We start from the raw sequence: 18,915 nt of genomic DNA, 5'->3' as shown, positions 1-18,915 counted from the left end.
TAGAGGAAGATGGTGTTGGGATGAAGCCTGAGCACCAGGTGGTGTTGTTATGTGTCTGGAGACAAAGATCAGGGAGTCTAGCAGAGAAAGCTGAAGACAAAAGTAATAGCTGGAGTTGAGCCACAGTGTCTCTGTAGGAGCTCGGATTGTCTGAAGAACTTGAAAAGGGAAACAAGGGTCCTCCTCATTCCTTGGTCCTGTCTGAGGTCTGTAGGTCATGCAGAGAAGATGGCAGAGAGTCAGGGCTCCAGCCAGGAGAAGAGATAGGGATATGAGTCTACTCTGAATGGGGTAAGTTCCATATGGAGAGTTTCTCTAAGACTGGGGTGAAGGTGTTACCCAGGGGTTGTCCTGACAGGTAGAGCCATATCTGAGGGTCTCATACTTCCTCTGAAAGTGTCGGGGCCAAGAGATGGGCACTAGACCTCTAGTTTGGGGTTCTAAACAGCTGAATGTTCCTCCCTTCTAGGGCAGGATAGCAAACAAGGGTGATGAAACAAGACAGACAACAGATAACAAAGAGGTAACGCCAGGTTGGCTGCTGAGTGAATGCCTCCCCCACCCCTGCCGCACTCGAAGAGCATGTCTTCACTGTACTTACACACAGGGAACCAGTTGGTACTCACAAATCCAGGAAAACCTTTACACATCCTGCTTTTACTCTGCGTGAAGTAACAAATGAGGCTCCCTGATTGGGATGGTGGGTAGTCAGTCCACCAGTCCCACTAGAATCACCCAAACTGTTACCCAATACTTGGGAATCCCAATACTGATTTCTTTCTTCTCTTGGGATCTGAGAACCAATAACAACACCAAGAGTGAGTAAAGCAGTGCAGTTTATTTGTGGCCACAGATAGGAGAAGTGGAAGGATGAAGTTTCAAATCACTTCTGTTTTTATTTTTATTTTTTTTAGCTTATGAGTTAAAGCTATCAGGATTTCCGCAGGAAAGACCTGAAATTTTAGATCTCCAGTGTAGCCTTGCATTGAACATTGGTTTCCAATACAGGTGATAGCAAAGTCTTACTAAATGAGCAGGGCCATTATATTAGATGGTTCAAGGACTTCTGTTTCAGATCCTCTGGGTGGTGCTCATTTTGCAGGAAAGTCAACAGTGAATAAACTGAAGTCGAAGACCCATATCACTTGTAAAATGACAGAAGCATTAGATTCCCCAAGAAGAAAAGTACTTATGTACATATAGAAATTTATTTCCAGGTAGCAGAATTTTTTAAAAAGATCACCATGAACCAAATAAATATATTGTCTAAGGATTAATACTTTCAAACATGACTTCAAAATTCTTTTCTTTTGTTGGCATCTGGTCAGTGGTAGTTTGAATAAGTGTATATACTTCTTCAATCCTCTCTGCATCTACATTCTTACTATTATCTCATTGTGGCTAGATTTCCCTTTCCCAGTCTTTCCATTTGGGTTTGGTCATTGGATATTTTTGGCTTACGGCATGTGGGCAGTGCAGATGGTGTACCAGTTCTGAGCTTAGGTCTTGGGAGGTTCTGTGTGTCTCTCTACCTGAATTCTTGACCTTTTGCATTGCCATGAGGAGAACCAGTCTACACTTGCTGGCTCAAGGTACATACAACACACTCACTGCAGACCTGGGCCTGTAGCCTGGCAGCATGAGGTACAACAGTTCCGATCAATAATTTGTGTGTAAACCACTGAGCTTTTTTATTGTTTGTTGCACAGCATTATTGTAGTATCTGTTGACTGATACAAGGACTTTGACCAAAACCTGTTTTGAAATAGCTATTCACAAAATGTTAGGCTCAAGTTTAATATGTTGTCATTGTTTTCAGTTTTAATATCAAATCTGTGTTCTGGGCCATATAATATTTTTAGTTCCTAAGTTATATAACTGGGATAGTTATAGTTTTCATCCTTTGTGGCAATTTTTATTATTTATTAACGAGAAAAAAGAAGTACGAAGCTCCAAGAAGACTTTGATTGGCAATGTCTGCTGTAGGCATACGTGCTATGTATTTTCATCTACCTATCTGAGTGCTAATACTGGCTCTGATTTTTCTCTTAGATCCTCAGATCCAGAGCTGCATTTCCTCAGTGGTATAGACTGGCTTCATTACCCACAGGTCAAATTCTGAGTAGTTATGGGCTAATTCTATTTTGAAACAATGTAGTATAGAGCATTTTACTGATAGTGGGTAAATCTGGGACTTGCCATTTGCTATACCTCCAATTACCTGTTCTACTCAGAAAAAAAATTTCTTAATAACGACTTCAGCCACAGACTATAAATGTATACAGTTTTCTGGTTCTACAATAGATCTTTCACTTAGCCGTGTCAATTCACAGTAATGTCAGAAAGTGAAATTCTTACAATACTGTCATTACTACTGTTAAGTGTGGGACAAATTGAAGAGTCCTCTATGGGACTATTGTGGCTGCTCAAGAATCTCACCAATGAGATTGATTTCAGAAAAGACATATATGAAAGATGAAAAGAGAACCATGTGATAACAGGGAAATGATGCTAATAAAACTAAAACTCACAATCAGGTGAAACTTATGAGAAATGATAAATTTAAAATAAGATGAGTTATGATGAGAATGAATGAAAGTGAAAGTGGTATCAGCTGATTGATTGGAGTACCTAAGACCCACACAAGTGTAGTTCTTGCCATGAACCTTGTGCTTTTAGAGGGTCCCACCCTGGACCAGGCCCCTTGGCTCTAGACCATGATGCTGGTGGATTGACACTCTGCTATGGTCTTCCCCAAAGCCTCAAGTCTGCTTTCAGTGCCTCAGAGGCCTCCTCCTGGATCTGTCTGCATAAGAGTAGATGTACAACTCATAACTGTTTGCAGGGGATGAGTGGAGTTTGAATGTGTGGGCTCAAGTGTGTAAGAAGGAATACAGTGTGGAGCCAGGGCTGGGAAGAGAAGTGAGGTGGGCCAAGGGCAGGATTCCTGAGCATGTCATTGTGCAGTCACAGGGACCTGCACAGAAAGGACTGTGTACTTAGTTGAATGTTCTGCTATTGATGTCTTAATATTTACATCTTTGAATTTGTGCTTCAAAAGCGTAGTCTAATAGGACAATGGAGCATGCATGTAAGTGAAGGATGCACATTCAATATGCAGGCTGATGACTGTTCCTTGCCACCCTATTTACATACCATCATTCACAGTGCCCCATGAGCACAGAATTTAGTTGGACCCATAATGCATTGTATTCAGTGAGACTCAAAGCAAATACAAGTGTGCATGTTAGTTAGCTCTGTGACTAAGTGGGGACACTGACCGCCCTGGGAGGCCATGCTTTTCATTTGAACCAGGACTTGCTTTAAATGCAGAAAGGAAGTATTAACATTCTAAGAAACAAGACTGGCTGATGAGCTCTATCATATTCCTTCTCATTCATGTTATTTATCTTTATTAGTTAACAACTTAGACAGAAAGTGACAGCATGGAAGGATGAGAAAGAGAGGGAAATCAGTAGTTCCTTTGCCTTTTAGCCCATCAGTAAGCTGAAGGTAGAAATTTTTGGTAGATTCATATATATAAAACGAAACTAAAAGAAGTTGAATTAATTTTGTGCAATGTTGCTACTGTGGTAACAACAAAATATATGTGCATGATCTACAGAATATGAATCAATATAGGTGGTTGACTCTGCAAACAAGTTAAACTCATATTTACATGTAAAACTGGTATTGTACAATATAAAAAGGTACAATATAAAATTTTGCAATATAAAGATATTTGCATTTAAAAATGAAATTGCATAACAAGGATATAAAATTCAAGCTAGTAACTTAACATTTTAATTTTTCTATACTCAAATAACAAATAAAAAACATCTGTGACCAGCGAAGAACCAGAGAATGACTGACTACAGAAGAAAGGAAAAAAGTCCATATTTTAACATCTTAAATGACACTTTTTCCCTATTTTTCTCATAAGGGGCCTGGCATTTTTATTTTGTATCTGGCCCCACAAATTATGCCACTGTGGGTAGGCCACGGGTGGGAGGCTGTTGATGTAGACTAAACCCCACTATGCCTAACTTTTAACCAGCCCTACCAAGTTCTTATTGAGGTGTATTTGTCAAGGTAAAAAGGTAGACTATATTTAATGTATTTGGATAGGCTTTTAATTCTAAATATTTGGATATGTAATGGGTAAGCACCCATGTGTTGTCTTGCTTCGGACCCTGCAATATTATGTGAGGGCTTGCTGTTTGGAGTCAACAGTACCATGAAATTAAAGACAGTGAGGAGTTTTGATTTTTTGAGAAGAGGGAGTACTGTCCTAGGCTGCTGGTTGCCTCACTAAATCCAACTGTGTCAATATCAGATAAAGTAGAGGAATGTATATAGATCTGAACAGAAAGTCCTGGGGAAATGGAGGTGGTTGTAACCTGGCATAGCATAGAAAAAGAAGTTTAGCAGGTATAAAACTGGGAGCCCAGTCATAGCAGCCCCTGCTTAGCATGATTTGGTCTGCAGATAACATCAGGACAGTGTTGAAGTCTGGCTGAAGTGTAAGTTGCCCGAGTCTTCAGATTAACCTTCTACTGTTCTCCTACATTCTAAATGTTATATGATGAAAGGGAAAAGTTCTTGAAGAAGAGTCATATCCAGGAAAGTCAAGGATTTTTGCTGAAAGGTACAGTTGCAAATCTAGTTGGGGTTTAACAGCAAATAGATAAATTCAAGCCCAAAATCACCGCTGTGTAACCCACCCACTCCAGGGCAAATCTCTTTCCTTAAAGCCACTTAGTCACTAAATAGAGCCTGGGCTTTGGCCCTCTCCCGAAGCACACATTAACAATCTAGATAAGTCATACTCTAGGCTACTTACTAGGAATCCACAGGGAAGATGACCACATAATTTATCATAGAAATCAGAAAAGGTTGAGAGTGAAAGGGGAACAACTAATAAATATCTTGTCTCAGTGGTTATAAATTGGGCATGTCCCAGGCCAACTAAGACAAATGGTAACTAGAGAAAAGTACTCTTCACAAGGTGGACAAATTGCAATATAAAATAAAATAAGATAAAATAAATAAAAGGCAAAATTTGTGCAGAAAAATTAGAAATAGACACTCATTCTGAACCCAGGAATTAAGAAAAAACAGCACCCCATGGCCTGGCTTAAAAAGTGGGTAGTAGCATCTTAGTGTAAATAAAAATTTGATTCCTGGGAGGATGCAGTTCTGTTTATTAAAATAAATGGGTAGTTGATGAAATGTCTGGGAGAACACATGTGTAACATTAAAAACAGACCAAAATGTCAGTAAATGTAAAAAGAATGAAACTGGAAAGCCTGAAGGAAAAGGGCTATGAATGGATACTTGGAGAAGAAAAGGTCTGAATAATGCTGATTCTCCTTCGTCTGTCCTTCATGGACTTTTAAGATGAAATGCTTCTTTGACTGCATACTCTCCTTTGCGACTGCTCTGCACACAGCTCTGTATTAAAACGGCCCTGACCGCAATGCAGGAGAGATGCCAGGTGGTGCCATAATGTTTTGTTTCTTTGTCTAGTTGACGGTCTCCATAGTGTACGACACTTGTTTCTTTTCCTCTAATGTAGGGTTTTCATCAACACAAACTGGGATTATTTTCTTTTCTCATTCACTGTTGTCAATATATTTTTTAACTATCTGGCCTTTTCAACTGTACCTCTTTAAATGATTGACTTCATAATAAATCCCCAGCAGGGAAATATTGGGAAAAGTGGAAGAGTGATTATTATGAAACAGCAAAATCTATTTTATGCTGAAATATTATAGTATATAGGAGGGATGAGTCAACAATTTGAGTGTGTTTACATTGAGTGCAAGTGCATTGTTTCAGAAGCATATGCATGTATGTTTGAGACTTCTCTAGATTATGTAGCAATTGAACTGACAGTCACTTAATGTATACTTATTAAGCATCTTCCAATGGTAATATTAAACTAGTGTGGCCCAGCTGCTATTTTAGGAAACTGGCTTTTTTTGCCCTCTAAAATGTGAGATCAGGGTTGGTGTAGATCCTCACAGTATCCTGGTGGATATATATATACCTTGCACATACCTGAATTGACAAACCTGTTATATTAGCTGTTTAATTTTGTTTTGGTACTCATTTTATTCTATGGCTTAATTTAGAGTGGCATTTTTGCTGCTCTCCCTCTAGCAAGCTGTTAAATCAAAAGTCTATTGTGTGGAAAATTCAAGGTCTGTGTGGGTATGTGAATTTTTCATTTCTCTTTTGAGTAAAAATAAGTCAGTTTCAGTGGTAGCAAGTTACACACATGTTTTATGGAAGTATCCGCCCCTTGGGGTACTCAGAGGATGATCTGAAAAGAAAGAGGCTAAACTGGAGGTAAATAACACTTTAAATTTGTTTAGAATGAGTTATATTTGATGAGGTTAGGTAAGGGCTATATTTATAAAGCTATTATTATATGGCTAGCTATGAAGTATCAACAGTTAGTGTAAGATGCTATTACATTTTTTTCATACTTATTCAAAAACGGACTGCATGCCAGAGTCGCCCATGGAAGCGAAAACATAAAATGCAGATTCCCAAGTCCCATCTCTGAAGATTCCCAGTGGGACCTGGATTTCCTCTGTTTAAAAATCTCCATAGTTGCTTCTAATGTGATAGACAACCACATCGTAGAGCCTCTGCTTTAAAGTATCTGGTAGTTGATTATATTATCATTTACAGTTATATTAATATATAGTACTTTAAGAATATTTTTATTTATTTTATTATTAAACAAAGGGGAAGGGAAGGAGAGAGGAAGAGAAAGATCAATGTGTGTTTGCCTCTCATGTGCCCCTCACTCACTGGGAGCCCATCCTGCAATCCAGGCAATATGCACTGACTGGGAATGGAACTGGTCATCCTGTGGTTCACAGGCTGGCGCTCAATTTATTGAGCCACACCAGCCAGGGCAATATGTTGTACTTTTGATGGTTAAATATGATAAATATACTCTCTGCTCAAAAAAAAAAAAAAAAAAGGAAAAGAAATTAGTACTGTTTACTGCCACTTGGTGGCAGCATGCATATATTGCAAGGCAATTAATGTAGGAGGCCCATTTAAGAGAACATTTTAGAATTGGGAGACCATGTCCTTGGGTCAAGATGGCAGTGTAGGTAAACATGGCTCACCTCTTGGCACAACCATATCAAAATTACAACTAAAATATAGAACAACCATCATTAAGAACTGTCAGAAACCAAGTTCAATGGAAGTCTGACAACTACAGAATTAAAGAAGCCACATCCATCCAGACTGGGAGGAGGGGTACAGAAGCAGAGCTGGTACCTTACTCACATGTGGTGGATAAAAATTTGGGAGGGGTATTTTGGGAGTGAGGACTTTCAGCCCCACACAAGGCCCCACAGCCAAGAGTTTCAATGCCAGGAAGATAGTAAGTCCCCACAACTTTGGGCTGCAAAAACCATCAGGGATTTAGTCATTGTAAGAAACTGCTGAAGCCCCAGGCAGTTTCTCTTAAAGAATCCACACACAGACTCATCTACTCAGACTCACTCCCTCTGAACTACAGCACCAGGATAGCAGCTTGAAAGGCACCAGTGGCAAACAGGGGGAACTGAATGAAGTGTTTGGCAACAAGGCAAGCATAGGCCATTGTCCCTTTTCTAAACACTCCCCCCACAGAGCATGCTAATTCTGTATCTGAGACTCCATGAACCTGGCTAACACTCTTTGAGCTTCTCTGGAGATCCCAAGAGACTACATCTTACTCAACTTACAGGCTCACCCAAGCTGCTCTTCCATATGAATGGCTTGTCTAGTCTCTTGCTTTACAACTTCCTAAATCCTCTCAAACAAGCAACAGCTGGCCTCAGTGAGCCCCAGGCCTGGCACTAGCAGCAGCCAGCCTAGATTCACAGCTTGGCTTCACCTGGGAATCTCCATGCCCAGCACAAGTAGCAGCCATCTCAGACTGCTTTATAGCTCAGGCAGAGTATCCTCAGGCAAAACAGAGATGGGGGCTGCCCTTGCCCTGCACTACCTGGGAATTCCAGGGCCAGAGCACCCAGCAGACAGCTATAGACCACATCAGCACACCACTAGCCTCCCCCTACACAGCTGACTCTCCATGGAGGGTGGAGGTTGGTGATCAGTGGTCACAGCCAGTCCTTGCAGCTGACTGGCCTGGGTAAATCCCTCCCATTGGTCTGCCGACAGCAACTAAGACTCAAATACAATAGGAGAGTGTACTCAGCCCACGTAAGGGCGCACCTAGAGTCCCCAGCTTGGATAATAGGGGAGGTTGTGTCACTGAGTCCTACAGGACACCTACTCTTTAGGCCACACTGCCGAGAGATGGGAGTCAAAGCAGCTATATCTAATAGAAACAAGTACAGGGAGACTGCCCAAATGAAGAGACAAAAGAGTACCACCCAAATGAAGGAACATATCAAAAGTTCAGAAAAAGAACAAAATGAAATGGAGATAAGCAATCTTTGAGATACACAGTTCAAAACACTGGTTGTAAGGATGCTCAAGGAACTTAGTGAGGACCTCAACAACATAGAAAAGATCATGAGAGAAAGATATGTTCATTGAAATAAAGAACAACTTACCGGAAAACAATAACAGAATGGATGAAGCCACGAATCAAATCAATGATTTGGAACATAAAGAAGCAAAAAAAAAACCCCAAACCCAAAAAACAACCAATTAGAACAAGAAGAAGAAAAAAGAAATCCATAAAAACAAGGATAGAATAAGCAGCCTTTGGGACAACTTCAAATGTTACAACATTCACATCACTGGAATGCCAGAAGGAGAAGAGAAAGAGGAAGAAATTGGAAATCTATTTGAAAAAACATAATGAAAGAAAACTTTTCTAATTTGGTGAAGGAAATAGACATGCAAGTTCAGGAAGCACGGAGTCCTAAACAAGTTGGACCCAAAGAGGCCCACATCAAGACACAGCATAATTAAAATGACAAAGGTTAAAGATAGAGAATCTTAAAAGCAGCAAGAGAAAAGAAGTTAGTTACCTACAAGGGAGTTCCCATCAGACTATCAGCTGATTTCTCAAAAGAAACTTTGCAGGCTAGAAGAGATTGGCAAAAAACATTCAAAGCTGTGTGAAGCAGGAACATGCAGCCAAGATTGCTCTAGCCAGCAAAATTATCATTTAGAATTAAAGGGCAGATAAAAAGCTTCCCAGACAAGAAAAAACTAAAGGAGTTCATTGTCACCACAATATTATTATCTAAAATGTTAAAGAAACTTATTTAAGAAAAAGAAGATCAAAACTATGAACAATAAAATGCCAAAAATACATATCTATCAATAATTGAATCTAGAAACCAAACTAAGCAAACAAGAAAACAGAGACAGAATTATGGATATGGAGAATATTTTGATGGTTGCCAGATGGGAGGAGATGTGGGGGGAAAGGGTGAAGAGGTGAGGGGATTATGAAGTACAAATAGGTAGTTACAGAAGAGCCATGGGGATGTAAAGTACAGTATAGGAAGTGAAGTAGCCACAGAACCTATACCCATGTCCCATGGACATGAAAAAGGGTGCAGGGATCGCCTGAGGAAATAGGGAGTGCTGGGTGGAGGGGGCAAAGGAGGAAAACCGGTACAACTTTAATAGCATAATCAATGAAATATGATTTAAAAAAAGAATTGGAAGACCATATAGAGATCATCTAATTAAGCTTCCACCTTTTATAGTTGTGAAAACTGTGCCCAGATAGATGAAATGATTTATCTGCAGAGTCAGTGAAAGAGTATGACATAAAAATCTCCCTAAACTTTAAATTTAGTGCTATTTCTATTTCAAACAATAGCTTAAACATCAGTGTTACAGATTTCAATTCTTGCTCAAATATACTGGTTGGTAAGTTATTAAAAACTTCAAACTTGCTTTTCATATGTGTAAAATACTGAGACTTGACTAGTATAGAGTACAAGATAGACTAACACTGTTTTAACATATATAAGTACTAACAAAAATTTTACTTCTTAAACAAACTTTCATCCACTTAACAGTAAAAATGCTTTTCAGTTCATAAATGACTTCAGGACTGACAGTGTTTATATTATTATTTTTATTTAATTGTTTTCCAAGTATAGTTTTCTGTCTTTTATACCCATCCCAGCCCATCCACCCCCAATCATTTCAACCCCCTCTTAGTTTTTGTCCATGTGTCCTTTATTTTGACAAGAAATATAGGACTTTTTTCTTACTGGGGTTTCTTAGATGTGATATTTGAACTGTACTTAGCTATCAACATCTCATGCTTATATTGTATTAATGAATTTAATGTAAGATTTTTAAAAAGAAGTATACAGGAATTAAGATGCCTGACTCTCAGGATGTATAATTTGATAGTGGTGTCTATAATTATAAACAATATTTAGAGAAGGAGTCCAAATTGGAGATGAGTAACCTACACTCTCATCCTCCCATTAAGAATAATTGGAATGCTATTCAAATTTGTTCTAAAGACAGTTAATTTCTTCTGACTCATTTATTCTATTAAATAAACCTCCAATATCTGTTTAAATGGCATTTAAAATAAATACATTTTTGCATCTTTGGCCTATATGAGTCTCACAGATAAAGTTTAGCTAAACATGAACTCATGAACTAAATTTACACAGTAATGAGGAAATCTGCTGCAATGTGAGCAAATCAGCAAAACACAATCATTACCATAATTAGATTTTCAAGTCTATCAGATTTTGAAAGTATCAGGTGCAAGGTAGAAAGTAAATACATATAATGAAAACTTGAGAAAGAAATAAGAATATTTTAAAAGGCTGGACTGCATTTTATTTAAAATGTGAAAAATACATTTACTTAATAAAGCCAAACCCTTAAAGTTTGTATAAAATAGCTGATTAAACATGGATGAGTGAAATAATGCTGCTGTTAGCAATATGGAAGATCAGATTTTCTGCCTAATTATATTATATTGGTTCTGAAAGAAATTGCACCTTTTTATTGACTTACTGGTCCTAAAATAAGTACAAAATATTTGAGAGAGCATCTCCCCAAAGAAAGGTGAAAAGTAGAAAAGACAGTGCAGTCTAGGGGAAAAACCATCAATATATTTATTGGAGTGCATTGAGCCTTGGGCCAGCAGCAGTGTGGAGGAGCTGACCTTTTCATGCTTAATTGAACCCGCAATCTTCAAAAAGATTTAAACATTTATAACTAAAAGTTTTATTAAAATTAATGGTCAAGTTTTAGAATTGACATTAGAAAAGCAAAGCAAACAACCCAGAGAGTATAGAAGGAAATACATAATAAAGATACAAGCAGAACTTAATAAAACAGAAAAAAATTGAAGTGATCTAGTAGTAAAAATGATATTCTTTCAAAAATTTGAAAACTGATAAGCACTTTGATTAAGAAAAACGAGGATATATTCCCCAATACCACTTGTTGAAGAGGCTATTTCTAGTCAATTTTATTCTCCTGCCCCACTGGTTGAACATTCATTGACCATGCAGGCATGGGTTTATTTCTGGGCTCTCTGTTCTGTTCCATTGGTCCCTGTGTCTGGTCTTATGCCAATACCAAGCTGTTTCAATTACAGTGGCCTTGTAATTAGTTCGATGTCAGTATTGTGATCCCTTCTACTTTGTTCTTCTTTCCCCAAATTGCTGAGGTTATTTGGGGTCTTTTATAGTTCCATATAAATTTTTGAAATGTTCTATATCTGTGAAAAATGTCATATAAATAAATAATACATAGAAAGAATGGGACCAACATAATGAAGTGCCAGTACATTTTAATATTCATGTAAAATGGACAATTTCCTTGCAACTAAGTTTTATCAAGGCTGACACATAAGGAAATAATGTAGGTGGAAGAGTTCTTTAACCAGTAAACACATTAAATCAATAGTTTACAATATTTCAGAAAAAATAATAGACCCAGATTATTTATTATGTGCATGAATTCTACCAAACTTTCATGAATAGATAATGCCAACCTTAATAAAGAAAAAGTTTAGAGAGTATAGGAAAAATGCTCTTTCATTTATGAATTCTATATTACTTAATACCGAAATTAGATAAGGACTGTAAGAAAAAATAAGTTCACAGGTCAAATTTACTTGTAAACATAAAACTAAAATTTCTAAACTTTTGTATGAGCTACCTAACTTCACCAGAGTGACCAAAACCATGACCAAGTTGCATCATCCTGTGAGTATAAGGGTTGTTTAATGTCAAGGACATATAGGTTTAACTCATCATATTTTATTTATTTCACCTGTTTTTTAATTTTATTATTTAAAAAATCGAATTTATTGAATTTATTGGGGTGATGTGTCTTCATAAAATTATGCAGGTTTCAGGTATACAACTCTGCAACATGTCATCTGTACACTGTACTGTGTGTTCACCACCCCAGTCAAGTCTCCTTCCTCACTGTGTATCCATTCCCCTTTCACCCTCTCCTACATCCCCAGTGTCCTTCTCATTGGCCGTCACCCCACTATTTCTGTGTCCATGAGTCTTTCTTTTATTTTTTCTTTGCTTAATCCCTCTGTTTTTTTTTTAATTTAATAAACACTCTATTGAGCTCTTTTATACTAGGCACTGTCCTAAGTGGTCTTTGTATTTATTCCATTAAACCTCCTACCATCCCTGGGAGAAGGTCCTATTTCGCTTCCAATATTCAGGTGAGGACTCCACATCTGGAACAGTAAAGTAACACTCACAAGACTGTGTGGATGGCCAGTGGTGGAATCAGGACAAGAGCTGCAGAGTCTGTACTTGGAACCAGTGCTGCAATTCAATACACAACATTATAGATGAAATAAAGAGAACCACGCACCTACAACATAGATTAATACTCACATTATAGGATAAAAGAAAAGAACCATGTGCTTCTCTCAAAAGATGTAGAGAAAAAAAGCACATATATTTCTAAATATATTTCCCAGTTTCTTTAGTCTTTTTCCTGACCTTTTTAGTGTGCTTTGCCATGGAGAAAATTTTAATTCTTATATAATTAAATATCAGTTTTTCTTTGGAACTTAGGTATTTCTCATGAATAATTTTTTCAAGTGTTCCAGGTTTCCACGGATACTTTTATAGTTTTTTACTTTTACATGTTTGATGTAATGATTTGTTAATGATTAGCCACATATTTTCACTTTCGTTGACTAATTTTTGCTTCTGATCCAAAATGTCAATTTTATTATAATCTCAATTCTCTACACACTTGAGTTTAATTTTAATTTAAGATGCTTCCTATCCCACTGATTGGTTTTGTCTATTTCTGAACCAAAATGCCACTCTAATTATGTGTAATATAGTGAATATAATATGTAACAAATAATGTAATGTAACAAAATATAATTTACTATATAACAAGGTCAAAAGAGAGAAAAGATATATAATCATATTAAACACCTTTAAAAGATATTTTTAATTCACTATTCATTTCTAATTTTAAAAAATAGTTAATAATGGACAAATTCTTTTACAACATGAACAAATTACATATCTAAAAGAGAAAGAGGTAAATGGTAAAAATTTCAGCAACACTGGCAATAAATGCAAGTCAAAATGAAGATCCTCGACTATGTTAAATAAGCACTCTTATTTAACATTGTTTTTGGAGCACTTATGTCTTTGATTAGAAAAGTATCTCACTCTTCTAAATATCTTCAGTTTTTCATTTCATGAATAAAACCATTTGCTTAGCCAATCCATTACTGATGTGCATCTGAGTTTTTAGGTGTTTATGAAATTTTATTTTGCAAACTCTTTCAAATTGTAGAAGTGTCTTCTATGTTTATATCTTTTGAAAGGAACAAGATCTTTGCAGAGTATTTATCTGTGCTTTTTTTACTTCATATCTGCTCTCAAAGTGCTTCCATTAGAATGAGCTGAGGATGGTTGGGTTTCTAAGGCAAGGTAGAACACAATGCTACTTTTCTCTCACAGCAAAATTTGATGGAGTAAATGTGGGAGTCACTATAGGTTTTTAATAAAGAAACATAATAAATCTTGTGTTGGAAGATGATTTTTCTGGTTACTCTGTGGACATGAATTAGAAAGTGTTTAGAAGGAGGGAAATTAGCTTAACCAGAGTTAGATTCAGACTCATGTATATGAGCATTAATCAAATATTTCTGATCTATATTGATCTATGGTCATAATTTTTCCTGATATATATATACTTTTTTGATACCTGTTTAACAGTTTTCAAAGATACAACTAACAATGATTATTACTATGTTTGATTTTTCCTGGCCTTGAAAATACTGTCCCAAATTCTAACTATGATTTTCACTTTATTTTCCCACAAAGAAGATTTGCGGCTTGTGATCTTAAATGGATTGGAATGTGAAACTAAGAAGTCTCTTATATACCAATAGATAACTCTGCAGAACCTATTAGTAAAAGTTTGGAAAACATTGGGCTTCTTACAGTTGATTCTTGTCATGTTTAGGAAAAATCATTTAAACAAAAGGATGACAATATTTCCTGTTTAGGTATTTGCCTTCTACATAGGAACATTGCAGAAGTTTCTGGACTTCATTCTCTTCCCTAGGTGTGAATTTTACTAACAATATCCATCTCCCTCAAGCACCAACTTACACCACACACCAAAATAAATTCAAGGTGGATAAAAGACTTAAATATAAGCCGTGACACCATTAAAGTCCTAGAGGAGAACATTGGCAGGAAAATCTCAGATATTTCACACAGCAACCTTTTTACTGATATGTCCCCTAGAGCAAGAAACATAAAGGAAAGAATAAACAAATGGGATCTCACCGAAATTAAAAGCTTCTGCGTGGCTAAAGTAAACAGTATTAAAATAAAATGAGAACCAACTATATGGGAAAACATATTTGCCAATGGTACCTCAGACAAGGGTTTAATCTCCAAAATATACAAAGAATTTACAGGACTCCACTCTAAGAGGACAAGCGACCCAGTTAAAAAGTGGGCAAAGAATTTGAACAGAAATTTCTTCAAGGAGGACATACGGAGGATCCAGAGTCACATGAATAGATGCTCAATATCACTAGCAATCAGAGAGATGCAAATTAAAACCACAATGAGATACCACTTTACACAGGTCAGAATGGCCATCATAAACAAAGCAATAAACAACAAGTGTTGGAGAGGTTGTGGAGAGAAGGGGACCCTAATTCATTGTTGGTGGGATTGCAGACTGGTACAACCACTGTGGAAAACACTATGGAATTTTCTCAGAGAACTAAAAATGGATCTGCCTTTTGACCTGGCAATTCCACTGCTAGGGTTATATCCTAAGAATGCTGAAATACCAATCCAGAAGAACCTATGCACCTCAATGTTTATAGCAGCACAATTTACAATAGCCAAGAGTTGGAAGCAACCTAGGTGCCCATCAGTAAATGAATGGATCCAAAAACTATGGTACATATACACAATGGAATTCTATGCAGCAGAAAGAAAGAAGGAGCTCCTACTCTTTTTGCAACAGCATAGATGGAAATGGGAAGCATTATGCTGAGTGAAATAGGCCAGGTGTTGAAAGACAAATACCACATGATCTCATCTTTAACAGGAAGCTAAACAACAAAACAAACAAGCAAGCAAAATATAACCAAAGACACTGAAATAGAGAACAGGTGGACAGTGACCAGAGGGGAGAGGGGAGGGTATTTCAGGGGAAAAGGGGAAGGATTTATAGGAACTAGCATAAAGGACACATGGACAACAACTAAGGGGGGGTGGAAATGGAAGGGAGGTGGGGAGCATGGGAGGGGGGCTGGAATAGGAGTGAAAAAACAGAAAACTGTACTTGAACAACAATTAAATAAATTAAAAAAAGAAAGAAAACAATATCCATCTCCATTCCATTTCTAGATGACTTCTGAAACTAAGCAAAATTGAGCATCACAATTCATTTTTAAAAATAAAATGAATAGATCCCCTGGAAAGTGGGTATTGTTTTTTTTTTTTTTGGTAAGATATAGAATGAGTTTGAAACTAGGAAAATACCTGTTGAATTTTGGATTTGGAAAGAATTAACTATATGAATCTTGCTCAGTTTCATTTAATGTCCACAACATATTACAATGATTAAATTAATAACCTTCACTTAATTTACAGTGTTATGTAATTCCTTGATATTATTGTCCTTGAGTAAACTTCTATCCTGAACCAACTCATGGAAAAGGTATTTACTTATTTAACTTACTCTTATTTTTCTGTTACTGGCTGAATTATGCCTCCTCTCAAAAATAATTCATACGTGGAAATCCTAATTCCTCATACTTCATACTATGGCTATTTTTAGATAAGACCTGTAACTAAGGTGAAATGAGGTCATATGGGTGGGCCCTAACCTAATATGACCAGTATCTTTATAAAAAGAGAATATTAGGACACAGATGGGCACAGAGGGATGACCAAATGAAGACACAAGAGAAGACAGACATCTGCAAGCCAAAGAGGAAGACCTCAGAAGAAATTGATGGTATTGATACCTTATCTCAGACTTCTAAGCTCTAGAGCTGTGAGGAATTATTAGTTGTTGAATCTACTCAGTCTGTAGAACTTTGTCATGGCAGCCCTGTAAAAATAATATATCTTTTTACAGCATCCATAAGTTGGAAATTCAATATCATAGCTAGAAAGCAAAACTAACATCTAAATTCCTTGTTATAGCCTTTTTTCAATCTCATTGCTACTGATTTCCATATTGAGTCTATTTTCTATACCCTGTAAACAGTCTTATGCTCATTTCAAGCCTTACTTCTAGTGTACAGTAAATGTGCAGACACCAAATAGGTTTCGGTAAATGCTACAATAGTATGAATATATGTGCATGTGTATTCATGTAACTTATATCCTTTTTGTATTTTCTTTTTTTGCTATTATCTAGGAATCTCTGCTTTTGTGACTACTAATGTTGAATACTAATCACTGAATTTAACTTACCAAAATTGTTAAAAATAGTAATGTGGGAAAAATAAGACAGAGTGATACAGGGAGAGAAAAGATACAATCAAAAAAGGGTTATACATTAAAGTACTAGGGCCATATTAATAAGATTAATATAGTCTAGAGGGAATGGTGGTAAATATTACCAATGAACCCAACTGGTCCTTACTGACTGCTAGAAGCATCCTCGAGTTCTGCTCTTTGTCTCCATCTATATTATTACTAGTATCTGGAAATATCATTTGAACAACTACAGTCACTGAATGAAAAAGGAATGTCTTTTGAGGATCATCAATAATTTTTTATCTGATTAAAAAGCCATCTTGACTAGCTCTTTGGAAATCTCAGTCATATTCATAAGAAGGGAAGCTTTGGCTATTAAGTGGAATAAGCCAGGTGGTGAAAGACAAATACCATATGATCTCACCCCTAAGTGAAACCTAATCAACAAAACTAATGAGCAAAATAGATCCAAAGACATGGAAATAAAGAACAAACTGATAGTGACTAAAGGGGAGAAGCAAGGGGGATAATGGGGAAAAGAAGGAGAAGAGGTTGTCAGGGAACATGTGTAAAGGAACCATGAACAAAGACAATGTGGGGGGAGGACTCATGCGCACAGAAAACAAGGGGATTGCCTGTGGGAGTGGGGAGGGATGGGGCAAATGAGAGCAATGGGGAAAAAGGTGGGACAACTGTAACTGAACAACAATAAAGAAAAAAGGACACATTGGGAAGAGAAGAAAAGCTTTAGAAATAGATATATCTGGGTTTAATTCTTACTTCTAACACTTATTAGTTTGAAAACCTTGGGCAAATTTTGTATCTCCTTGAAATTCAATTATTTCAGTCTATAAAATGGGCATAATAATATATCACAAGATTCTTTTAGGAATTTCAAATAAGTTATTAGAATGAAAGTACACAACATAAAGAAAATTATGGGCTCTTCAGTAGGTGTTTGAGCTTTCATTTTCTCTACTACAACCCCCATCAAAGCAGGAACAATTATTTTTCTTCTTTTTCTTCACAACAAATACTTAATTGTTGTCTGAAGTTGAAGTATTAAATAGAAAATAATTCAATGGCCTATTACCATATGATCAAAGGGAAAAACAGGTATTCATGAGAATTTCAAATTAGAATACAAATTTTAATTAGGCACCTCTTTATGTTTATAATAACTTAAAATTTAAGACCTAGTACTCACTTTTAAGACTTTATGGTATTAGTTTACAGATTATATAAATGACTCATAGTAAATTTTCAAAACTGGGGATTCTTGCCTTTTACTATTTTTGTTTAAATCCTTATAGGCAAAATGAGCAATGACTTCAGACAGAAAACATAAAAGGTCACTTAAGAACATTACATATATTTTTACTTATATGCATTTATAACCTACTACATTTCATAAAGTATTGTGGTAACTTACTGGAACACACACAATACAATATTGTAAAAAATATTTAATGTAAATAGAGCTAGGGGAAAGATACATAGAGTGAATAAAAGTCTAGGGAAATGTGAACAGGAGGAAGTGTAGTTACTCAAGTTCCTACTACTATTTTGTCTTTAAGATTCTCTATGGATGAAACAAGATGGTTAACATACTTGATTACAAAACCACATTATTTGCAGGTGCCAGACTGCACATTAACAGTTTAACATCAAGGGACAGCATAGAAAAACTATTCAAAGATAAGGATGTTAAAATCTTTGCAGTTTGAAACCTTTTTATACCTGCTTTTAGAGCAGGTATCATAAGGCTGAGATACACTTTAACATTGAACATATTGCTAATCACATATTCAAATTATGTGTTAAAGTCATTGGAAAGAGTTTGGTGGCTGTAACTCTGCCATCTAAATTTGATCTGTGGTGTATAAAACTCAGAATGTATTGGTATCAACTTTTCAATATGTGAATAGGAAAACAAATTTTTTTCATGGTGAAAATGGAGAAT

This window comes from Artibeus jamaicensis, unplaced genomic scaffold (assembly GCF_021234435.1).
Source record: "Artibeus jamaicensis isolate MK-2021 breed Jamaican fruit bat unplaced genomic scaffold, CSHL_Jam_final scaffold_1964, whole genome shotgun sequence".
Lineage (NCBI taxonomy): Eukaryota > Metazoa > Chordata > Mammalia > Chiroptera > Phyllostomidae > Artibeus > Artibeus jamaicensis.
Note: the sequence above shows the minus strand (reverse complement) of the source record.